We start from the raw sequence: 27,171 nt of genomic DNA, 5'->3' as shown, positions 1-27,171 counted from the left end.
CCCATACTGCAGGAAGCAACGGGTGGAATAGGGCCTTGGGGGCCTGGATGGGTGGCAGCAGCCAATCCTGCTCTGAAACTAGCCCTCTACCCGGCAGCACATCGGGAAAATTCCAAAATGACTAAATGGCCCATTTGGTGCTGCTCTTGAGGATGCCCTGGAATACTTGACTGAGCGCAAGGTCAATTTTCCACCACCGCCTCACACTGAGGAGTTTTACATAATGCTGAATGGGTAGTTTTTAGCTCAGTATTACTTAGCATTTCTTGTAAAGTCAGTTATTATGTAATGCGGTCCAGTGTTGCTGCCAGATTTTACACCAGCGATAACACAAATAGTAGAGTTCGAACATAAATAATACACTAATATCACGTGTTGCACTATTATTATTACGTTCACTGGTGCTTTGCCATCTTCTGTATGTAAATACAGTTACACAACCTTCTAAAAGAACTGCCGACACGGCACAGTCTTAACATCTTTACATAACAGAGCCGTTCGTGTGACGTGGAGAAAACATCAAGCACGGTTGCTCTTCATTAAAGAATGCATCCATGTCTGTATTCCACTGGTGTTTGTAGAGCTCGTTGCTGCCACTAGCATGGCTGTGCAGCACTGCGCAGGCGTGCATGATTAGTTATCTTGTTCCATCTAGTGCGTGCAACAGTTTAGATGAGAGTTGTCTTATCCAATTTGAAGTAAGCCGGGAGTTGGGACTGGTCATTCGGTAGGGTGAGTATTGCATATGTGTTAGACTTGCTCAATTGGTACTTAGAGGTGCTGCTACGAACTTGCCACTTCGGAAATGTATGCCTTTGCCATATAGATGAGTGAGGTGCGTTAAGTAGTGCACTTTTTTACGGTTATGACGTGGCACTATGTTGGCCATGCTCAATCTGATGAAAGCTTAAGCATGCAAGTATGACTGATCAAAAGATATGGTACACGTCAGGACACCCTAGGGACCAGGAAATAACAACTGGAGAGGAAGGGCTAAATGGAAGAAAGAAAACTCCAGACTCAGGCTGAAGAGAAGGTCTCAATGACTCCTGAAGAAATTAAATTAAATGAAATTTTATTGATGTAGACCTCATCTGAGATCCACAATATAGTAAAATAACATATACAAGTTACCAATTCCATTGTATTACAATATATCATAAAAATCTTTAAAATCAAAATTGATTATTGTTCTTAGCTTGTTTATCTCCAAAATAGCAGAAGTAACAATTTTAAAAAGTTAAAAACTTTGTAGCATACAAATTCATCAGGAGGGGTTCTTATGATCTCAATCAGATCCATTTTTCCAAGAATATTCTGTTTTATACAGATAGGTTTTAAAACCCGTGAATGCGCCTCAACCAGACTACTATTTGGACAGTCAAAAAATACAAGTGGCAATTCTTATATTCCTCCATTACATAAGTCACATTTGCCTGTTTTATTAAAGTTTTCACCCCAATTTTTTGTTACATCTTTTAGCGGGTGTATCCTCAGCCTTCACATCAGAATGCAACACCTAACCTTGTTGTCCAATGTGAAATTCAAATATTTTGGGCTCTCTTTATACTCCACACTAGCTAACTCCAGCTTGTAGTGCGATAACTGTTGACAGTAAAGTTTATCCATTTCGAAGCTCAGCCTCAGTGTAGATTTTTTCAAAAAGAACTTCAAAGGTTCTGGGGAACAGCTCTGTAAAAGGCTCTCTGAGTATTGAAAGTGTTCCAGAGAGAACTCAAAATTTAGCTTAAATGTATATACTCCTGAATCCACCTTAAAAGTTTCCTGACGTAAAATTGCTCTTAAGGTATCGTCGGGTGCATGTAGTATGTTATATGTCCATCTAACAAGATTTGCCATAGACCTCACGTATGCGCTCACTACCCCTAATTCCAGTGGAAGTGCCTAAACGGGAGTGGCTTGGCTTGTAGTCGTAAGCATGCAAAAGCATTTTCCCTCCCTGTGATTTAAAAAACCCCAGCGGTTTACTGGAATATACTCTAAGCCATATTTTAGAATCGGGGTAATCTTTGTTCGACAAGCTTCAAGGAGAGCTGAAAAATGTTGCCTCCCGGTAGAGAGATAAAACTTTTTTATAGCAGTTACATGAGATACTGTCTTTTGTTCAGTCCGTTGAAAGTGTGAGGCAGTATCAGTGGACTGAGGGAAACCTCTTCCTAAATAGATGTAAGTAGGTGCTATTTCTACTGTTCTTCCTCCTAGTTTCCAGGTAAATGGTGTGGCTTTTTTCCTTCCTCTGAATGGTACTAATTTTATTTTTGAAATATTTATTTTTAAAAAGTGTCTTTCAGTATAATTAAAAGAGCCTCCATGTTACGCTTCAGTCCAATTGGGGATAGATCGAATAAAACCACATCATTGGCATACATTAAAAGGTGATTTTTTTGTGCTGATAATTGTGGTGGGAAATTATTTACCTCCTGGAAACAGTCAGGTAAATCACAAAGGAATGGTGAGAAAAAGAGGGGGGCAAGTAAACATCCTTGTTTGACACCGTTTTGCGTAGATATCTCTTGGGTTAAACCTTTATCTCCTCCCATTTGTACCTTACACCATGTGGTTGTATGAAGTGCTACTATTATTCTTAGCAAACTTATCGGAACACCTAACTTCAATAATTTCCTCCACAGGGAAGGCATATCCACCTTGTCAAAAGCTGTAGAAAAATCTACAAATAAACTATAGACTACCTGAGCTCTACTAACTACATATTAATCAGTAATAGTTTGAAGGATGGCAATATTGTCAATTACAGAATGTTTTTGATGAAAATCTGCTTGTACCATAGGTATTATCCCCTAGCTGTGGCTCAATCATTCAGATGTTCCAAAATGCTGGCCGCAAATAATTTTCCTGTAGCATCAACGAGGGCAATCTGGCGATAATAACTCGGAGAGAAGCGTGAACCTTTTTTCAAAAGTGGAACTACTATGCTGCCCTTCCATGAGTTCGGAATTTTGCCAGTTTGATAGCAGTACATAAATAGGGGGGCCAAAAATGTACTCCATCCTTCAATATTTTCTTTTAGGACCTTCACCAGAATCCTGTCTGGTCCCATTGCTGCTGTGTCTCTCACTTTCCTTATGTACAAGGCAATTTGCTGTTCAGTAGGTGGCCTTATATGCTGGTCGATCTTGCTGTTGGCTCCATTGCATGGGGATTTCCCGATGTCAGTAGAAGGTAGGCTCCTGACTCCTTCAAAAGAGAGGGAATCAAGAACATCTAACTCCTGCTACAAAAGAGAACTCAAGGACATCTGACTCCAGCTCGCACCAAGGGACTGCAATTTGTCTCCAGGGTCAGCGGCTCTTTCCTCTTCACTCCCTCTTGGAAACTTGATGCAACCCCTGGAGGAGAGGGTACCCCTGAAACGTGTGTAGAATAAGCCTGGGAAAAGCACTACGCTACGCTTGCGTAGTTTGCGAAGCTCGCGCTACTTCGCACTACGCGAACTGCACGTAGCACAGTGCGAACACGCTTACCGTAGTGTTGCGTAGTGCTGCGGTCATTTTTTGCTTGCTCGTGGTCCTCAACGTCAAGTTGGCGACCGCGAGCAAGCAAAATGACATCCCGGCAAGACTTTTTCCTTGTTCGCGATCAGCAACATCAAGTTGGCGATCGCGAGCATGGAAAATAAACCTCCCGGCGAAATTCCCAACGCGAGGAGGTCAGGTTTCTCATTGCGAGTGGTCGCGTATGCTCGCGACCGCTCGCGATGAGAATCTACCAGTTCGCGTTGAGAAAGCTGCCGCTCGAGTAAAAATCTACTCGAGCAGCAGAAAACTACAGCTCGCACTGTGCAAGATGCCATTTTCAATGATTGCACAGTGCCGGTTGCTTGTCCGCACTGTGCAATCATTGAAAACGACATCTGGCACAGTGCGAACAAGGCACTACGCAGTTCGCGAAGTGCTACGCGTAGCTCGCGTAGTGCGAACTGCACTTTGCGTAGCTTCGCGAAGTGCTACTTCGCGATCTACGCCCAGGGTTAGTGTAGAACAGTCCTTTTCTGGAGCTACTCCTGCTGGCAGAAATGTATCCTGTAAATAACCAGGAGCCTCTGTGGCCTAGGAAGTGCAGGCCGAAATGTAACTTGCTTGTAGGGTCGCAATGTGCTGCTGCAAAAGAGCCCTGGCCCAGGAGAGCTTCAGGCGCCTAGACAGAGAAGTTGGTCCCGAGTGCTACCAATGAGCCTTGACCAGCAGCCAGTGTGGGGTGAAGAGGGCAGGAAGGCAGGGACTGCACGCCCCCTCAACAGAGGGAGAGCATTTAAAATGAGCTCATAGAAATTCCTAAAAATAGAGGCCAGGAGGCCTGCAACTAACACTCCTGGTGACTGGGTCATGCCCCGAGGTGCTCAAAACAAAATAAAAATGAAAAAGGCCCAACAGGGCTAAGGTAGTCAACATTTGCTTATTCCCCTCATGTGGAGCTGTCCTGAGGGTCGAAAAGGCTGCAAGGAAGAGGAAAACTCTACCCTGCATTGAGGATTGTTAATTAACATCCTCTGAAGACCTGTAACCTGGGACACAAACCAGGACAGCGGTGCATGTAGTGCCCCTGCCCTCCATCTTCATTTGCCCTGTAAGGGCCAAGGCCCCGAAAACAAAGGCCCAATACACAACATGCTGCAGCACAAACAAGGGCTGCTACTGAGGAGAGTCACGACCCTGGGAGCTTAGCTGCCCATGGAGCAAAATGAACTGGGGAGGCAGCCTGTGAGGCAGGGGACTCCCCTGATACAGAATTCATTGCCACACTCTCCTGCACAGTAGCAGGAGACAGGAAACTCTTTGTTGTTCTACCTCCACGCTGAGAGAGAAGGCTGGTGGCTAACCAACCAGCATGAAGAACAGTGACCTGGCTGCGTGGATAAAAAATAGCATGGTAGTTTTTTAAATGGGGAGAAAGTTCAAGAAAGTGGGCACCTCTGCTCAATCCACAGATGACACATTATCACTCTACCACTGTTCCATTCCACAATATCCTGGGAATTTTCAAGATGGCGACTTTCAGTGGTCAGTGGTCACAGCTTTCTGTATTTTGACAGGAGTTTCTTCATATTGACACTTTTGTGTAGACAAATATTTCATCTCTAATCAGTTACGCCTAGTCCTACTACAAGATCATTCTAAATCATCTGGTTTACAAATGTGGTACAACCCTTTCCCCTTTGATGACACACGTCATCCATTTTTTATGGTCCATCAACCATTGCAGAAATTCCAATTGTACAGCTACACATGGTTTTAATGATTTTAACCAGTCAAAAGTTTGCCTTTTGTGATTTTGGCCAGGTCCTTAGAAGGTTTAGAGAAAAATGTAGTTGATTTCCATTGCAACTAAAACTGGTTAGTTGTGTCTATCGGTTTTAGTTGGTATTGTTATGTAATCCTGCGGCCTTAGACGCAGGGCAGACGTCGGCACTGATCCTTTTGGATCTCAGTGCCGCATTTGACACTGTGTCTCATGTCATCCTGCTGAAACGCCTATCTGAGGCTGGGGTCTCTGGGTTAGCTCTTAGATGGCTGTCTTCCTTCCTGGCTGACAGGAAGTTTCAGGTAGTCGCCCCCCCTTTTGCCTCTGGTACCTTCCCTATTGGTCAGGGGGTCCCACAGGGCTCGTCCTTGAGCCCCCTGCTCTTTAATCTTTATGTTCAACCTTTGGCGGAGGTGGCCAGGAGCAGGGGGTTGACCATGGTTTCCTATGCCGGTGACACTCAGCTGGTGGTGGCCCTCTCGAGCGACCCCGAGCAGGACGCCAGGAAATTCCAGGGCGGCCTCTCTGCAGTCGCCGAGTGGATGACCGCCAACTGTTTACAACTGAATACTAACAAGTCTGAAGTGTTGTTGGTGGGGGAGAACCATGGTCACTGGAGTGACCTGTGGTGGCCTACCAGTCTGGGCACGGCACCTACCCCCAAGCCAGTAGTAAAGATCTTGGGGGTTTGGATGGACAGCTCACTCAACTTTCAAGATCCTGACGAAGAGGGTGTCAGGCACCTGTTTTGGTCTGCTACGTGGGCTTAAACCTACTCTGGCCTTTTTTGATGCTACAACCAGGCAGACCATTATTCAGGCCTTGATTTTGTCAAGGCTCGATTATGCCTGCTCGCTGTATTTAGGAACAAATAAATCTGAAATACAGAGGCTACAGAGAGTCCAGAATGCGGCCGTCAGATCTCTCCTGGGCTTGCGTAGAACCTGCTAAGTGACCAGTGCTATTCGTCGCCTTCACTGTCTACCGGTAGCCAGGCGCATTGAGTTTAAGGCACTCTGTTTTGCCTTTAAAATTCTGAAGCTGGCATCCCCTTATATTCTGTCCGATCTCCTTTTACCTTATATTCCCACACGATCACTTCGTTCTATGGGACAAAGTCTAGTAGTGGTTCCCCGGGTGAGGAAAGCCCGCGCTGGCGGGCGCTCCTTCCGGCATAGAGCGGCCCTGCTGTGGATCTCTTTGCCGGTTCACATTCGGGAGCTTACTAACTATCTCCATTTCAGAAAAGCAATCAAGACATTCCTGTTTCCGTCCTTGTATGCCTTGAGCGTTTTTTGCGTTCTGCTCTGTTGTTGCTTAGCGCCGGGACACCTCTTAGCTGAGGCAGCTGTTGCGCTTAATAAAATTGCCTAACATAACATATTCGGATCTTCGGAAATGCACTTGTATTTATCGACACATTTATGTGGGCAATTATATGCTGCAATGGATGCAGCAGACTGATTTACAACTGCTCAACAGGAATTTATATATTGTATTCCTGACTAATGATGTCAAATTAAGTATTGACCTTTCTTTCATTTATATATTCTGTGTTGTTTTATAAAATGTTTAGGAGCTTCTGAGTAATGTAAAAATCTCTGAGGATCACAGAGAAAAGGACGAAGATTATCACTCAAACTAAAATATGTAACCTCCAAGTGATCAAACTATAACAGTTAGAAACACTGCAGTGGGGAACCTTTCTGCAACACAAGATTTACAGGCAATAATGTGCCAAATTGCACACTATCATCTTTCCAAATGTCCTAAAGAATTGAAAAAATGAATTGGTGTCCAAAATATTTCAAACAGCACTCAAAATAATTATATTTGTTCTATGTATGTACATTTGCATGTTTATTGAATTTTTATTGTGCGAACATAGCCGAATGGCTGTGTACTGTTAGAATAAAACGAATCATGCTTATGAGTTATTACATGCATATTAGCATTTGGAGCGCCATTTTATAGGCAGACGCCATTTTGAGTTACTATGGGCGTGAATCACCAGAGATGACTGAGCTTGTCTGCAAGAAAAGGAGAGGTGCTGGTTGTGATGGCTTAGTAAATGATAAAGCGGCTTTTAAAGATGGTGCAGGCTGACAAGGGAAGCCAATTACCTTCCATTGGGACAGGGGTGATGTAATCACATTTCTTCAGGCCCTAGCTGAAACATCCTGTGATGCACTTATGGAAAACCATCCTGAAAACTGGAAGGCCATGGAGGACAGCATTACCACCACCCCGATGCAAAAGTACGAGGACATTATCAACAGTTCTAAAGTTGCTTTCCGGAAGAAACACTTTAACTTTCTTCAGAAGAGAATTATGTTACAAGGCCCTCTTTTTGTTTTTTGGCACTGTGTTCCTTAATGATGTGGCTAGTGTCCAGGGTAAATCCAAGTTACTTGGCAATCTACGAAAATTGGAGTTTGAAACCATCAAGGTTTATTTCATTGAGCCAGGTTTTTTTACTGTATCTTCTTTGTTGTTCTTGACATATAAGCAGGAATCTGATCTTGCTTTGCTGAGCTTCAGGTAGGACCTGGATATCCAGCTCTGGATGATGGGCAAGCAGTGTTTGAGGCATTGATGGATGAAACAGAGTAGAGTTTCAAGTAGAGTTGTGTATTCTATCTTTAGCTTTTAAGAATGAGAAAGGACAGAATAATAGTAAAGCGTATGGCAGAAAAACAAATTAAGTGAAAGGCACGCTCTACTCAATTCAATGCCTATAATGTAACCATAAAACCATATGACAAGAAGATGTAGGGAAGTGGGGATTTGATTTGCACAGCAGGATTTTGCCAAAACATGAATTAGTGTAATATTCTTCTGGACTACAATAGGGAAATTGACTAATCTCTACACTAGGGAGATTGACTGATCTCTCTCTTACATCCCCATTTTTTTATAATACTGCAAATCATGCTAGTAACTGAAGCTAATTTGCATGTCCCTTTATGTTTTTTAAGTGTGAATCTAGTGTACAACTTCTTCAATAATCAGCCTGAGACTCAATGCTGCTATTGTGCTGACCTACGCTTGGTTACATCTCCTACACATTCATTCATAATATAGTCAGGCATGCTGAGGCTGCTATTGAATTGAATGACATCTCTCATGCACACATCTTGTCAGCCTTGCACACGGGACAGCATTTATGAGTTTATAACACAGGGCAGCACAGCAAGTCACTTTGCTGCCCTGCATCAAAAAGAAAGGGCAGGAATGAGCCTTATTAATGAAATACAGCACTCCATATCAAAGAGCCCATGCAAAGCCATGCAGTGTAACTTTACATCACCTTATGGATATGATTGAGAGGCCTCCACCACCGGAGAGTCATACAACTTATTGAAAGGCACTAAGTATGAACATCATAGCACTGTACAATAATTATGTTATGTTCGAAATTTTATTAAGCGGTCAAATAGCTATACAGGTGTCCTGGTACTGAGAGAGCTATAGAACTGAATTGAGAAAGAACACCATAAACTCTATTGCTCCAGGTATTCAAGGCTCTCCAGAAGGCCAAGAGTTCACATGTTCTGAGCAATTTCACTGTGTGTGCATTCCACAGTTTGACAGCTGATTCTGAAAAAGACCTACCACCCAAAAGAGACTGATTAAACCTTGAAACTTCCAATAATTATCCATAATTAGAGCAAAGAGTACTGTTGGTGACATTTGGAGTAAATTTCTTTCGAAAGTAGAGGGTCCGGTGTGATAAAAGGCTCTGTGTTTTTAAATCCTCTTATCCAATGGAAGCAAATCAAGTGTATCCAATACAGCAAAGGGGAAAAGTTTGAATAACAACTGACCTGAACAACGAATCCTAAACAACAACGACATCCTTAACCACGACATCCTTAACTACGACTTACTACTAAACCACACAAAAAAAAGACCTCGTGATTGGCCAACAGATGGCACTATTGTAATTACAATGACAAGCCTGTAACTTTGGAAATTATGTTATTAAAGCTGCTATTTATGAAAATGTTGGAACAATGGCCTATGTTCAATGGTGCTGTAAAAGTTCAAAGCTGGACAGAACTGTGAATGCTTTGTATAATTTGGAATAAATATTCATTATGATTTGCTACGTGTTTTGTTTGCTTGTCCACTGAAAGTCAAGTTCAATGCTGTTGTAACATACTCCTGTCCCCTTAACCCTGGGGAATCTGTAGAGTTCTAGGAGCATCATAGGGAAGCGGTCTGTTGCTAGGCGACCACTGAGCAGTTGGATTGTGAATGTGCTACCTGTTCTGGATGCAATAAAGAGAGTTTGCTAAAAACAGGTGTGGAGGTTATAATGTTGCATCCACCAATGGACATGACTTGCAACTCTGGAGAATTTGAGCATATTATATGGATTGCAACACGGAGAAACAAAGAACTTTGAATTTCACCTCCTGCTATCGGAAGAACAACTGTGGTGAGTGTATCACAGATTTAATCTAAAATGTAATTTCTTTTTTTTTCTTCATGTTTCAAACATGCATATATTAAAGAACAGAGTGGTGTAAACGGGTAATGAGCAAATTGAATATTTTTCGTGGTTTAGGAACTTGTTGTTAATAATGTAGTGGTTTGCCATTGCCCGTGGTTTAGCCCTCGTGGTTAAGGAATTTGTTGTTTAGGCAGTAGTTGTTTAACCATATATCCGCAGCAGAGACAGGTGCATCAGAAGGTAAGCCAAGAGCTATTTTAGCTGCAATGTTTTGAATGCACTGGAGACTTTTCAGCAGCCCTACAGAATCTCCCAGAAAGGTTGAGTAGCAGTAGGTCATGTGGCTCAGAATGGGAGCTGCTATCACCACCTGACATGCAGAAAAGTCAAGGAGCTGAAACATATTCCTCGAATCCTGAAGCAGATGAAAGCCAGTGGAGGGAAAATTAGTTATCTGTTTTTCAAGGGATAAATCTGACTCCAGATCCGACATATTAGTTGGACCAGAATGATCTGACCAAGATGGGGGCCAAAAATTAGATAGAAAATGCTGCACGGAATTAATCTGGTTCATCCACAGCACCTCAGTTTTTCCAAATTAAATTCCAGCAAAAAGAACAATGGAATGATAGAATGCTGAACAATGTCAAACACCCACCCCCAGTCAGACATCGGGACCTAAATCCATTGGTTTGTGGGTCACCACGAAATTCCAGTTTGGACCCAGCTATATGCATATCAGTCTCAACCCTGCTTCCCATGGTAGCAGTCCAGCCTGAACTGCCAGGTCAAATCTGGGCATACCCATCCCACTTGGGGTGACAAATGCAAAGCAAACAAATGATGCTCGGAGTGCTGAACAATGTCAAACACTCACCCAGTCAGAGATCTGGGCCTACATCTATTGATACCCCAAAACCGGTACTAGAATGCCTGTTTCCAATTCAGGGAGGACCTAGCATGGCAGTTCGGGCTGAGCTGTTCCCATGGAAAGCAGCGCCAAGACTGATGCCATATGCAAATCAGTCTTGACCCTGCTTCCCATGGAAAAAATCCAGCCAACCTGCCAGGCCAGGTCCTCAATGAACTGGAAACAAGCATCCTATGACGGGTTTTGTGGTATCACCCCTTAGCAGCCAGGATAGCTTAAATCCAGGGGCATTGTGAGCGCGGGACCAGCGTTTGGGCATACCCATCCCACTTGGGATGACAAAAGCAAAAGAACAATTGATCCTACTCCCCATGGGAAAAGTCCAGCATGAGCTGCCAGGCCAGGAACGTTCTGGGCCAGAAACAAGCATCCTAGGACTAGTTTCTGGGTATCACCCCACATCAGGCAGGATTGGTGGAATCAAGAGGCATGGCGAGCACAGGACCTATGTCTGAGCATACCCGTTCACTTGGGGTGACAAAAGCAAAAAGAACAAGTATTTGCGGGAATGTTGAACAATATCAAATACTCACCCACAGTCAGAGATCTAGGCATAAATACATCATATTTACTCACCACGCCATCCCAGTTTGGACCCAGCCATATGCAAATCAGTCACTTCTCTACTCCTCATGAGAACAGTCTAGCCCAAACTGCCAGACCAGGTACTCCTTGGAGTTGGAATAAGCATCCGAGGAATGGTTTTGGAGTATCACTCTTCATCTTCCACGATAGCTTGAACCCAGAAGCATGGCGAGCATGTGACCCACATCTGAGCATACCCATCCTACTTAGGGTGATAAAAGCAATAAGAACAAGTGATTGCCAGAATACTGAATCATGTCAATCACTCACCCCTATTTCAGAGATTTGGGTCTAAACCAATTGGTTTTTTTTGCTCACCACACCACTCCAGTTTGGACCCAGCCATATGCAAATCAGTCTTGGTAACAGTCCAGCCCAAACTGCTAGCCCAGGTACTCCATGGACTGGAAACAAGCATCCTAGGACCGGTTTCAAGGTATCACCCCTCATCAGCCAGGACAACTTGAGTCCAGTGGCATGGCGAGCACAGGACCCATGCCTGGAGCTACCAGGTAAATCCTGATACTGTGTTATAAAGTAGTTCTACATTGTTTTTTTTAATACAATGTACCACCATGCGGAAAAATACTCTAAGTTTTGGACTTGGCTCTATCTGCAGGGTCATCCCTTTCTGCACTCAGACTCCTGTTTTCTGAACCCATTTTTGTTGGCTTTTGGTGCCCTTACCACTGTTAACCAGTGTTATAGTGGATGTGATCTCCCTCTTAAACATAGTGAAATTGGCTTAAACCAAATTGGCACATTCAATTTACTTGTAAGTCCCTAGTAAAGTGGTGCTACATATACCCAGGGCCTGTAAATTAAATGCTACTAGTAGTACTGCAGCTCTAGTTGTGCCACACACTTAAGTAGCCTTTTAAACATATCATGCCTGCCATTGCAGCCTGTGTGTGCAGTTTTAAACTGTCATTTCGACCTGACAAAATAAACCTTTGGCAAGGCCTAAATGTTCCTTTTTTAATACATATAAATCACCCCTAAGAAGTTCAAAGGGGAGGATGCAGTGAAATTAAAAAGTGGGACATGTTTTATTAACTTTTATATGTCCTGGCAGTGAAATCTCTTTGTTTTTCATTACTGTAGGGTCTATCTCTCGCATTGGATAACATATTGGGTTACCTTATTATATTTAACAAGTGCCAATGTTCAATTAGGAGCAGGGAGGACTATTGAGTTTGGTGTCTAAAGAATTATAATTTAAAACACTAATGGTAAAGTTGTTATTTTGTTGTCCCAACCATTTATTTTATTTTATTTTATTTATTTATTTTTATAGTTTTATAGAACGCAAACCAGACCCAAGCTAGGGTATCAGAGCGCTTTACATAAGGCGTACGGTGAACACATTCAAAGGGGAACATTGCATATAAAGAGACATAATCTGAAAGTAACAAGGAGCAACAGCATTGAGAGTACTTGTTCTGAGCAGTAAAAAACCATTCAAAGTTCGTGTAGGTCTTCACTTCTCGTGGCAGCAGTGGGAAGAAATGTTCTGAGCAGTAAAAGACAGTTCAAGTTTGTGTAGGTCTTCACTTCATGGTCAGGTAACCCGAGAGTAGAGGTAGTTAGGGGTTGTAGATCAGGGGTCAGGTTGTGCGGATTTAAGGTAGGAATTTGCTCATCAGTAATAATTTTGCTTCCTTTTTGAAGAGAGGCGTAGAGGAGATTTTTCTGATGTATGGTGGAAGCGAGTTCCATCTTCTTGGCGCTGCCCCGGAGAATGCTCTGTTGGAAGTTTTAGTCTTTTTGAAACATGAGGGTTTCAGAAGTAGATTGTTTGCGCTCCTTGAATGTCTGTTTCCTCCAGATAAGGTAAGTTTTTGGGCTAGGGCTTTGGTGCCTGCTGTTTGTTCCTAGGCCACATGATTAGGTTTAGTTGGCAGTTGGTCTTTGTCTATTACTCCGAGACAGTGAGACAAAGGGAGAATAGGTGTTGACAGGATTGGCCACCTCTGACTTAGTAGAGGGGAGGAGCTGTCACCTACCACACTTTCACATCACAAAGACACTGCCTCAGCACACTCACAAAGGGTTTCACACTTTTTTGCCCCCAGAATATTTCAAGTAATGTAATGTTGTTACTTATTTAAATGTATGGTTTATGATTAAGTTCATGTTTCTTTGAAACAATTGTTCTTACCCAACAGAACCAACTGTAGCTTTTTGTAGAGATACCCAGGTTCTGAGGGACACAGGGTCACCCCATTGTTACTATGCATTATCTTGTGGAGGTACTGACCTGAGAGGGATTTGTTCTCATTTGTTGCTTATTTTTTAATTTGTTCCCAAGTGTGAGATTTCTGAAAGCATGACAGAAAGAGAAACCATACCCTACTGTGAAGACTATATTAACAAACTGATACAGGAACAAGGTGAATTTAATTTGTTGGGGGAGCCATGGTATTAGGTGACTCTACCCTCAATAAGAAACTTGCCAAACTAGAGAGACTTGAAAAGAAACAAATTTGTTCACGCTCCCATAGCCATGTACTTACAAAATACTTGCAAGCAAATATAATATCAAAAGGCTTGCAGGTAAGGATTGAGCCAACTATATTTATAGATATCCTGAAGTTCAGAGTGGGTTTCAGTTTTGTTGCAAACAACTGCTCCAGGCACTGGATGGTGCTTGGAGTTGAAACTGCAATTGAATACGTCGAGAAACTGACACAGGAAATAGCCGAGCTTAAAAAGGAGTTTCTGGATGACAGGGCTTTAACCAATGTAGAGGAAGCCCTAGAACGCGCTGAGAAAGAACTAGTGGAGTTTAACACAGTCACACTGAACAGAAAACTTGATAAATTGGCAAAAAGCATAAGTAACTACGACAAAAAGGTGACATACTCCTACTTAGCTGATGAGTACTATCAGCAGGCTAGCCAGTGCTTCTTCACAAACAGGATTAGGCAGGTTCCCAGGAGGTTTGCAACTTTTTCTGACTCCTCCTTTTGCCGCGGTTCGGATAGTGAGTCTGACAGGCCCTCCACTATTCGCCAAACTAACCAGGGTCACAGATATCAGGAAACCCAAAAATTTTTAGGGAATGCCAATTGGATACCCAACAGGGGAGAGGGACAGGAGGAGAGTTGGGAGAGACCGAGGGGTTGAAACAGAGGCAAAACCAACCTGAAAGGCATTACCCGAGTCAGATTCTACCCACAAGAAACGCACGGCGAGATCCAAACACGCCGCAAAACCTATAGATGGTAACCACTATGATCAACTCTAGACAACCACTGGAGGATACTTCTGATCTGACAACGGGAAACCCAGTCACTACAAGCATTTTTGAGAACAGGCCTCCATTACCTATTGACCCTACATTAGGACAGATAATGAATTCTGCAAACAAACCAATAGGCATGGCTACTAGTTCCACAATGAACCCTATCATAAATCGCTCCAACTACACCCTGTCTACCACTGAAAAACAGATCCTTTTGAAGGAACTTACATTCATCCCCACAACTCCCCCTGATTCCTTCAACATTAAACTGGAATTGCAAAGATTTTTCAGAAATATCAGACAGAAGTATTACTTTAACAATAGGGAATATACCCCCCTTCTTCAGCCATCATCTTCAAGCCACCCTCCACGTTCACTCCAGCGGCCTATTTAATGAGTCAAGATTTTTTGGCATACAAGCAAATCGTCCTGAAAGAAGCTATGGACCTTTTGGGCAACAGGAGATACATTAAATACAACATAACTAAGGAGGAGCGATTGGTGCTCACCACCCTTGGAGCTAACAACAATATTGCCATCATGGTGGCGGATAAAGGTGCAGCGGTGGTTGTGAAAAACACCATGGACTATGCAGAAGAGATATCACAACAACTCAATATCCGGGAGAGTTACCTCCAATACCGAGAGACCCCACGCCCGAAATCCAGAAATTGATCCAGGACCTACCCCAGAAAGGTCTCACACAAGGTTTCCTGAGCCAACCGGAACACGGTTTCTGAACAAGAAGGAGCCCAGGATCGTGACAATTTACACACTACCTAAAGTACATAAACGCCTGGATAAGCCACCATGAAGACCCATCATTTTGGGTTGTGGGTCAATCCTGGAACCATTGAATCAGTGTTTAGATCATTTTCAGCAACCTTGGGTGGCTGAAACAAAGTCCTCTGTGAGGGATACCATGCATATCATCCAGTTGATTGAAGGCCAACCATTTCATACAACCACAGAACTCATGGTTACCCTGCACGTCTCATCCCTTTATACGTGTATTCAACAGGTAAAGGCTTTGGAAGTGACCAGAGAAACATTAGTAAAGTGCCCTAAACCACACTGAGTGCCGACTGATTTGGCCTTATTGGAGATCGCCATGTACAGGAACTACTTTGTTTTTCAAAACCAGTATTTCTACCAGTGTAAAGGTGTTGCCATGGGGGCTAGATTTGCTCCCAGCCTGGCTAACCTCTTTATGGATTCATACGAAGAAGAACCCTCCTACAACCTCAAAAACCCTTTCATAGATAACATCGCCGTGTGGAAGAGGTATATTGATGATGTGATAGGATTTGGTCTGGCACTGAAACAAATTTGATTGATTTAAAAAACTGGTTGAACGATAGATCAACAGATATCCAGCTCACCATAGGTTACAGCAGTGAATTCATCAACTTCCTGGATCTCACCTTCAGAGTGGAAGAAGGTTTGATATATACAGATTTATACAGGAAACCGACTGAACACAATACGTTGCTCAAATATGACTCACATCATCCCAGAAGTCTCGGGAACAATTTGCCATATGGGCAATTCCTGAGGCTGAGAAGGAATTGTACCCATAGGGCTGACTTTTTCAAAAAAACTGAGACTCTAACTCAGCGACTTCAAAGCAGAGGATATCCCATTGTTTTACTGAAACATGCCAGAAATCGAGCCTGCTACTTTCCCCGTGACTCCCTTCTGGAGGTAAAACCCAAGGATACAGGAAAAAATAACCTCACATGTGTCACCACCTTTAACCCCAGAAGTCACAAGATCAAAAAGATTGTGACGGTATACTGGAATTTGATGGCAAGTGAACTTGGATCCACTGATGACCCAATCTTTGCGTTCAAGAGAGGCAAAAATGTCAATGACTTTGTGGTAAAGGACTACCTAGAGACACCTAGAACACCAGACATCAGGAGTCAGTTAAGATTACCACCCCTCCTTGGACACTATAAATGTAGCCACTGTAAAGCCTGCACCCTGACCATTGAGGACACCACCTTCACACACCAGAACAGGAGATACAACATTTCACAACACACAAATTGCAATAGCACCAATTTAATATATGCCATAAAGTGTCCCTGTAGCAAGTTGTATGTGGGACAAACTAACCAGAAGGTAAAGGCTAGAATTTTGGAACACCTCAGCAGACTTAAGTGCAAAGTACAGGGAGCTCCCTCAGTCGAGCACTTCAGCAACCAAGGCCACTCCCCTGATAGTCTCAGGTGGTGGGTGTTAGAAAAAAATCCACCCTCACCCCAGAGGTGGAACATCGGCACAATCCTGAACCTCAAGGAGTGCAGGTGGATACTCTCTTTGGACACAGTAGGTAGCAGGTTGAATGAAATGGAAGAGACTTCCAGACAGATGGGCCAACTTTAACACTGCTGTTGGCTGTTACTGACTGTCATCTTGATCTGTCCACTTCTTGTTTTTCTACACAAAGGGTCCTGGAATTGGCAGTGCATACGATACTTACAGCTATATGTCTCTCAGATGTATGGACCTTTTTGTATTGCACAAATGATATGATCACTGTTTCTGTTTAAAATTTTATAAATGGTTGATCAATATGTGAATCAATATGTGAATCAAGCATTGCACCTTACCTCCAATGGCAAATTTCAGCAAATAATTTGTTGGTGCCCAACATGATACGATCACTGTTTTTCCTTCTTTTTTGAAATATCAAAATGAAATATCATATATGTTTGACCAACATGTGATGTGAGCTTTGTACCATACTTCCAATGTTAAACTTCAGTTGAAAACATGTATGCTTCCAATGTTAAACTTCAGTTGATAACATGTAAATCAGTGTTCTCAATGTCACATTGAGGTAAAAACATGCCAAGTGTTTTTTAATGCTATCGGTTTTTATCACGTTAACTTATTAAGGTTATTTAATACCTGGTTTTCGATAAGCCATCCTGTGCAATTTGTCACGCTCTAATGATAGGAGCCATGGCTCTATTTTCTTTCAATCACAATCTAAGTGGTCAATGAGCCACTAATACATCCACTGTGCTTGTAATCAATGATGCTCTACAAGTATCTGTTGTGATCCATGATTACGTTTAAATAATTATGGGTTTTGTTCCCATCCAAAATCCCCTGGCTTCATAGGATATGTCCAAAATACGACTATAGTTGAACATCTCATGAATTTTCACAATGTGTTCCTCCACGAACAAGGCTTCTGGTGCTCCAAATTGCTACTGGAACCACACTTGAAAATTCCCTAAGTAGAGCATGCTTTAGAGAGCAGTTGGTTTGCACACTATGATTCACCAAAAGTGCCTGCTGAGCAACCCTGCACCCCGCGGTGAACCTTCCTTGGAACTTGACAAGAAGGTCAACTGGCAGCATCCAGATGCTGCGATGCTCCGTGCACGCTGACATCACAAGTACCATTTTTCCTTCTTTACCGGCATTCAAGCAGACTCATTGCAGACTGCTAGACGCAACTCAGGATCCTCCTGAACTCGTAGGTAAGCTGATGCCTTTGCATCGGCGCTTTGTGGATGTTTCCATCAAATGGTTACATTATCTGAATTACTAGCCAGTTGAGTCCAAGTCTTTGATTTGTATACATTTCTGTCCAATAGGAATTGTTTCCATTCACACGGACCGGGCACTGAGGGCAATAAAATAAATACTATAGGTAACATTTGGTGCCTACACGTAGGCGTCGCTCCACTATCGTCTATAAGCACCTCCTGCATCTTACATGCGTTTTTCTTTCATTTAGTTCCACCCTCTGTGCAGATTAATCGCTGCAACAGCCCTCCAGCCCATGAAACCATTAAATTCATGCAAGGTAAGGTTAGGTTTTCTTTTGGTCATTAAACAGCCTTGCCACATTTGGCAAACACTAACGCTGATTTCCCTTTTTAATTTTTAATCACAGACCGCACTACCTCTGAACAATTTGAAGCACCTTACAATTTGGATTAAAACCATCCCAGATGGTTCTTGCCCCTGAATAATACTGGAAATTCTCAATGAACATTTCAGGTAAGACTATAACTCACTACATCCCACAATATGACCTCCTTTTTAATTTTCAGTTTTCTTTGCCATGAGTGATGTAATTCACTAAACTAATTCCTTTAGATTATCGGCATCCTTTTAGGCAGCAATATGACATTATTTGTCTACATGGAGTAGGTAAGTATCATGACCCTGATACCACCTTTTAACCTCTCAGGAATGTTCAGCAGGAACTTGCCTGATAAGAATTAATTTCATTTTAGGATGTCCTTGTCTTTGTTTTCTTGTCCTGAAGTAGACCCGCCATGACGCTTTCTCAAATCATGCACACACCAGGGTTGAAATATCAGTGTTCCTTTTCGTCCAGTTTCATCAGGTCTTCTGGTTTCATAGTACCAAGAAACTTTACAGTCTATCAGAGACACTTGACTCCTCTCGATACTGGCCGACCCCCCCCTTCTTTTGTACCATTTGTAAATACAATGTATGTCTTTGTCTCACTCATGAATAAATTACACTTATTTCACCTATGTCACTGAGCACTTTTTCACTTTATTTATTGTCACTCTATTTTTATTAAATTGCTGGACAGCCTCCTTAAAAAGTGCATACAAAATACTCCTTCTCAGCACAGAAGTCAATACGTATGACTCTGTTTAAGTTATTTGTCTTTTATTTTCCAGCCCGTTTTCTTGAGTTATGTTGTTACTTATTTAAATGTATGGTTTATGATTAAGTTCATGTTTCATTGAAGCAATTGTTCTTACCCGACAGAACCAACAGTAGCTTTTTGTATAGATACCCAGGGTCTGAGGGACACAGGGTCACCCCATTGTTACTACACCCAGAATAGTTCAGGCTGGGCAGGAAAAAAGGAAACTCCAGGCACCGCAGAATGTCCCCTTCTTGAAAGTGGGAACCAGGTATAAATAGCGGGTCCTCAGACCCAACTCATCAGTAGACATGTGGACCTTTGGAAAACTCAGAAGAAGGACTGCTGTGCTGCTCTGCTGTAAGAACACTTCTACCCTGCGTCCCTGCTACTCTGCTGCCCTACTGCCCTGTGTCTGAGTGAGAATGACTGAACCTGCATCTTGAAGCCAGAATCACCAGAGTGCCTCAAGGCTAAGTGGGTGACCATCTGTTCAGAGCCTCAGAAATAGAAATGGCTGGAGTTGCAGCCATTTTTTTGTTCTTTAACAGGTACAGAAAGTATTCTGAGGAAGGTGTCTTGAGGTGCGGTATTTATGTTTGCTACTAGCTACTGGTTGGGGGTGACTCCTGATCGCTCACTAACTAATGGTTTAAATGTTTACAAAATTCCAAGATGGGAAAACCCTTTCTCATTTGTGCAGAGGTGAACCCAGGAAAATGATTAGCACCCTCCTTTCTGGTCACTCAAAACTGGTAATGTGGGTATTTTCCCTCCCACTGGGATTGGAGCCAGCCTAGCTGAAGGAAAAAAGGTTTGTTTACCCTTACCTTTACTTCTGAAAGGGCAGCTATTTTACAAGTAATGAAGATCCTAGTCTCCCCTAGTCCTCCTTAGCAAGTCTTACTTCAAGGGCAAGAAAACACATCCCAACACCCAGGCCATTATTTCTGCTCTGGGAGCAGTTGTTACACCTCATTGAGTTCATGCACCTGCTGGTCAGTTCCAGTGAGGCAAATGCAAATTAGCCTCCAAAGGTGCAAGGGAAATATAACTTTCTGAAAGTTACTTTTCCAAAATATGTATAAGAAATCTAACTTTACCTTTGGATTGTATTTTTTAAAAAGTCTAAAATCTAGAGGTTGTATCATTTTTCCAGCTGGTCCCAAACCTAAAATGGGATAATTTGTAATTTAATCTGTATTCCAGTTATCTCATAAACAGCTACAGCCTTCCACAATTAAAACAGATTTTGGGGAATGTCACTGCAGGGACATGATAACATTAAATGTCTACATATTCCTATTTTAAATACTATGCACCCTACCTTATGAGCTAAAAGGCCAGTATAGTGCTGACTTATTAATATTTTTAAGAAAAGTCTTCCCCTATCAAAAGGGTAATTCTAACAAGTCAAGCTGTAGGTTTAAACTGCAATTATGCTCCAATTGTAGGCCAGAAGCCATGTTTTCCTTGTCACAGTAGTGGATTGCACAATAAGTGCTGCAGTCCACAGGTGACATTTAACTTATCATGCCATGGGTGTAGCTTCTACACCACATACTATGACTTCACAGGAGAGTTATTATATTCCAATGAAGTATTAGCTAACTTTTACATCTTTTATGGGTCTGAGCACATACACTAAACAGCAGTAATCCTTTGTGCATAGTCTGAAAAACAGCAATGAAATTAATTTAAAAAAATGTGTGCAACCATGCATAAGGGCAATTTTCTCACACTTAGGGGTATATTCACAAGAACATGTGATAACTACTGCAAGAATAGCGTAACGCAACTTTCAATATCGCGGGAAAATATCTCCTTGTCAGCGTGGGATTCACAACAAGGCGGTTGCATGCGATAGTCTGCCGAAACCGCGGACAATGTCTGCGATAAAACCACCTCGATGGAGATAAAAACACAAACCACAACAACAAAAAACCTGCGATGGACCAAAGCGCGTTGACGAAATCAGCGATAAGCAGCGCCAGGCCTGCAACACACACCTGGCAGGTGGGAAAAATCTCCATAAAAGCAGAAAAAACACCCACACACAAATTGACCTACACCCAAGCACCATGGAGGCAGCCGGAGCAGGCGCAGAGGACGCGCGCAACCCCACAAGCACCCCGGACGACCAGCCAGGGACCTCCGGGAAAGGGAAGGGCAAGGACAAGAAGACAAGGATGACGAAGTTTAGTAAGCAGGCAAACCGGATCATAGTCACGGAGGTGATGGAACACCATCAACAACTTATCGTCACCTCTAACATGTCACTGGGCACTAAAACTGCAATATGGCGGGAGATCGTCGGCAAGGTGAATGCCGTTGGAGAGCACAAGCGGACAATGGACAAGGTGAAGAGGCGATGGAATTACATCAAGCAGAAGACCAAGGAGAAACTCTCCACCAACCAGAAGGCTGCAATGCAGACTGGGTGTCGGGGCCCAACGCCACAGCTGGAGCTCGATGACATGGAGGAGGTGGTGTTGACAGTCATCAGTGTGGAGTCTGTGGCTGGAGTCGGGGGACCCGACACTGCTTGACAGGACACAACACAACCGCAACAGGGTGAGTGACCACCAGGTACTGAGGGGACGGGTGGAGATGGGCACAATGGCACAAATGCACAATCAAGCAGAGCACAGTGCACACCCACAATGACTCTGGGTCATCACCCTTATCTACAGACTGTCACAATGTACAATGCCATGCTGTCTGAATGTCAACCTGTACCATGCATCTACACACATGTTGACACCTTGCAATACACCATCTCCCCTTCACATCACAGGGGCACCATCAACACCTCCTGCAGAGCAGTCCCAGCCACTCTTCATGGATGACGAGGAGGACAACGCCAGCATCCAAACCCAAACCATCCAAGACATCATTGACCTCATCTGCCACTCACCTCCAGGCTCAGGGCAGCCCAGCTACATTGATGAGACCCCACCGACCACCCAAACCACCCAGCAGGAGGCACCCACAGCCCCGGCACCCTCCCAAAACCTCCAGGAACAACAAATGGCCTTCTAACGCCATGTGCTGGAGTGCCAGATGGCGACGGCTGAGCAGGTGCGGGTTGGCTTCGGCATCATGGCTGCCAAACTGGATGCCAACCTTGGGTGTTTATGTCCGCCCCATGGTCTCCAACGAGCCCTGACTGACATCACTGGAGTCATGATGTGGCTCCAGTTATGCCAGCCGTGAGCTGGCACACATATGGAGGCTCATGGAGGACATGGTGCGGATGGAGGCGGAAAGGACGGCAGCCACCGCTGGTCATCATTGAAATGTAGCTGGGATCTATCATGCCCTACAGACCTCCACCATGGCATTGCCGCCACAAGGCGTGGCACTGATGAATGCTGCTGCTCCCACACCATCCACATCCCTGCCCCCTGATATGTCAGTGCCTCCCAGTGTGGCAGGCGTATCTACTCAGACACCTGATGTGTCAGTGGCACACAGTGCGGCAGGTGGATCCACTCAGGCACCTGATGTATCAGTGGTACACACTGCGGGAGCCGGTTCTGCAACACCCATAGGTGGGGCAGGGCACACACCCGGGGACGAGGACATGGATGGGACTGTGGTCAGAAGGACCAAGCACTAGCATTCATTACCGCCACCTGGCCTGTTTCTGCTTGGTCTCGCACATGGCCTCATGACCTTCCACTGACCCACGATACACTCCGATGCACTCACCTTGGAAAGCGACATGGACTGCCACTTTCAGAGTGATGACCAATGATACGGTGACCAGGTTGCAAACTGTACCCTTCCCTTCAGCAGGATTTGTCATCCCCAGATGGACTCTGGCTGGCCCACCACGGGCCCATATTGTGTAGTGTGCTGGTCATTGCCCTGAACCGCTCCAGCTGCATAACTGCACTGGATGTGCAATAAACATCCATTGACGCACTGCTGTGTCATGTCTGTCATCAGTCATGTATGCATGTGTGGCTGAATGTAGGGACAGTGATTTCCCTTGCGTCAATGATTCTCATCCTGTGGGATGCCAGTCAGAGGGTGCTACATTGCATTTTGTGTACCGTTTCCCGTGGACACTACAACAGGGACACACGCATCACTAACTTCCTGGTCCGAACATGGACTGAACCATGTCCAGAGCCCACTTGTCATTGTGGCAAGCCCTGCACTGGTCCGGTGTACAGAAGGCCAGACCACTCCACTTATGCTCAGAGGGGGGCCCTCATTGCTCCCCATCTCAGGCAAACTCGCTGGTGGTGTGCAGGTCACTGGTCTAGTTGTCAGCATGTCACAGCCACTCCATGAGGGTAGGTTTGCACGCACACCACACCCATCCGGCACAGGCATCACAGGCCATGTGACCCCATCAACATAAGGGGCCGACGACATCACATTCTCCTCTGCTGATGGTGACTGGATGACTGACACCACGGCTCCCAATCATGAAGGGCTCAAGGGTTTTGTTCTGCACAGGGTTAGTGGGAACCCAGACCTGCGTACGGCACTGTCCGACCACCACGTGGCGCTGACTGGGGTTGCACAGGGTTAGTGGCAACCCAGGCCTGCGTGCGGCACGGGCCAACCACCACGTGGTGCTGACTGGGGTTGCACAGGGTTAGTCACACCCGGCGTATTGCGGCAGACACAGGCATCCCGTCACTGGACGGTGACTTTGGGTGCACTGAATCAGTGGCACCTTAAGTTGCTGAGTGGGTGGGCACCCTGCGATGATGCCGCTTCCCGGCAGTCAAGGCAGATTTTGTGTGCCCTGCTGGACCGAAGTGTAGGCCAGAGCCAGCGGGCAGCGCGGGCCTACCGCCACGTGGCCTCGCTTTCGGATCACAGACTTAGTGGCACCCATTGGGCTGATCAGTGTGCAAAAGACACACAATTGATGTACGTAATGCTGAACAAATCAGAACTGAGCGGGTGTGCAGCCTGCGATGTTGCCGGGTGCACTGGTATGTTCTCTGCCATGGAGTATTCAAGATCCAGCACCAAACATGTGACCTGTTTGCCTGCGGAGCGTGGCTGCATGGTGTGGAGGGTGCCATGTCCACGGGCCCAGGGCTTGTGGCTTGCTGCGGCACATGGTGGGACATTCAGTCTACACGCTGGTGGCCGAAGGTGAGCAGTGAGGCCTGGGTGTGCATGGGCAGGCATACACCGTGGGCGGCGGGTGCCTTTGTGATGCCTCTGCCTGGGTGTGCATGGGCGGGTAGGCGATGTTATCTTGTGCAAGTGTGTGAACTGTGCCAGTCATGTATCTGGGCTCTGTTTCAGATGACGGCTCTGAATCATATGTGTATCCTGCTGTACTGCTATACAAAATAGCAAGTGGTTGGAGACACACCAGTGGCAGCAGGTGAGCAGTGTGGCCTGGATGCGCAGGGGCGACTCACTCTCTTTCTCTCTCTCTCTCCCTCTCTTCTTCTCTCTCTCTCTATCTATCCCTCTCTTCTTCTTCTCTCTCTCTCTCTCTCTCTCTCTCTTTCTCTCCCTCTCTTCTTCTCTCTCTCTCTCTCTCCGTCTCTTCTTCTCTCTGTCTCTCTCTCTCTCTTCTTCTCTCACTCTCTCTCTCCCTCTCTTCTTCTATCCCTCCCTCTCTTCACCACTCTCTCCCCTTCTCTCTCTCTCTGTCCTTTAATGTGCGCAGGACACACCTTCTCATCATGTTTTTGTCTTGCAGGCTGTGACCTACGGACTGTCCTGCGGGGAGCCGTCATGTGTCTTCATTTAATTTCGGTGTTCATTTTAATAACGTTTTTTTGTTGCTTCGAAAGTCAAAGTGTGATGCTCATTTCTGTGACGACACATGCATTTCAACTGTTGTGATTGTGCGACATCATGCAGAATATTTTGTACATGTTTTTCTGTAGCTGTAGTGTCGGTGGGTGTTGTGGCCCTCTTGGGTGTCCGGGCCTCATGATGTGTGGCTCCGTGGCATCTGTTGCCCTTCCGATGTGGCCCTGGGCTAGTCTCCCTTTTGTGGTGATGGCATAACACCAGGTCAGAGCAGGTGTAGATTTCCTGGTGCTAAAGCGACCTTATCGCCGGTTTTGTGTTTTTATCGCCAATCGGGCTGGTCGTTGAGAATGTTGAGGTGTGGTGTTGTCGCGGCTTTTGGCACGGGAACGCCTACTCTGCATCTCATTAGCAATAGTTGCGGGGATCCTCTATAGCGATGTTTTTTGCGTCTGTTATCGAGGGTAAACTGGTGCTATGGGCTGTTAGCACCAGCTTGTGAATGGAGAGGTAAATTTATCTCGACTTTGGCTGCGATAAAGTGCTGTTAATTTGGCGATAGCTCCTTGTGAAAATGGCCCTTAGTACTTAAGTTTTTTAATAAGATTTTCAGTTATATCGCACCTCATTCTACAGGGAGCGATAATGTACAATGCACATTGTGAATGAATGTCCCCTAAAAGATAAAGCAAACCACAATATGAGCACGATTGTGCAGATTGGAGAAAGGAAACTAATATTGAATGTATGCAGACTTGAACAGTAAACAAATGAACATCTATTTGCTCCCTGCTGAAACAAAAAAATGTGAAACAGTGTACTTGAGCACATACAGGCTAATGTGCAGAATGAAAGTTGCTTCCTGCCTAGAACAATGGCTGTTCAAGGTCATTCCTGCGGATAGGCAGTGAAATCCAACACAGTTATTGGTTGTTAATCAAGGCTATGGCCGGCATCCTATAAAATGATTGAATGCCTCTCATGTCTTCTACTGGGGTGTCTAAGTTAATCTTCTGCTGCTCACAGTGCTTTTGACTCTCAAGCTTGCCCTTTTTCATTTGATTTCCTTCACATCATCAGACAATCCCTGAGCCATTCCTACCGTGATCCTGTGCTTTCAAGGACATGACAGCAGTAAATGCTTTCACCATCAATGCGTTTATGCACAGAACCATTTCGAGAGTTTCAAAAAAGAATAGTTACAAGTTGTCATAAAAACCTAAAAATGAAGAAGAATAGCGTAATAAACTCCACTTGCATTCACTCAATTGTGAATATTGACGAGGTAAGTGACCCTTAGTACTGGGAGCATGCGGCAGTGTGAATACTCTGAGAGCTAGGCCATCACTGCTGAGACCAACATGCAACTTGTACGTCACGGGTATGTATCACTCCAGAGCTGACTCTGTCTTATATCCTTCTGAAGTTGATAAAATGAGTACTACTGACTTAAGAAATACTACCACCCGGTAGCAACAGCACTACAAATAGGCTAAATCCACAAAATTAAATGAATTATAAGATAATAAATAGTTAAGTGCTACAAACGAATTAATAGGAAGTAGCACTTAACTTTTAAGAAATCAGTTCATGCAAAAAAGTCTGTAAAATAAAATCTTCATAAACATGAGGAAGATAGGTGTATTTAGCACTAAAAAGTTCATAAGCATTCGGGATTATTTAGGCCCTACTCCAGGGTGAATGCCACACTTCAATTTTGCTTCCATATAACAACTCCCAGAGTGCAATAGCTGTGTACTTTTAGGAAGTGGCCAGGACATCTTTATAAGCTGGGACTGCATATGACTAACAACCAGGCACCAGTCAATCAGCCTCATGCTTCAACATTACCTAAAGATACCTTCATATTGTTGTGCTTCATGCAAGTTCCACAATGCCCTTTCAAAACTGGGAACTGCACCAAAGTGGAGCCACAATCACCATCCTCAACAACTTACAACTCATCAGGTGAAAGGCTGCATGAGCCTGCTTCCCATTTACAGGACTCAGATGAGAAGCTTAAAACTGGTTCGGTATCTCTTTTCCCATGCACATCCAGAAATTCAGCTCTCTGTGAGAACATCGTTCTTTCTCACAGTCTCAGGTGGAATCTGCCAGGTCAGGTGACATCTGCCATTTTGTCTTCCAATGCAATTTCCAGCGTGCCAGAGATACCGAGGCCAGCAAAAAGGCAATTACATCGGGTCAAATAAAGACAACCACTTGATGAGAAGTGAAAGCACCACAGCAACCTCAGCCCATGAAGGACT

The sequence above is a fragment of the Triturus cristatus genome, chromosome 4_1 (assembly GCF_964204655.1).
Source record: "Triturus cristatus chromosome 4_1, aTriCri1.1, whole genome shotgun sequence".
In the NCBI taxonomy this organism is placed as follows: domain Eukaryota; kingdom Metazoa; phylum Chordata; class Amphibia; order Caudata; family Salamandridae; genus Triturus; species Triturus cristatus.
Note: the sequence above shows the minus strand (reverse complement) of the source record.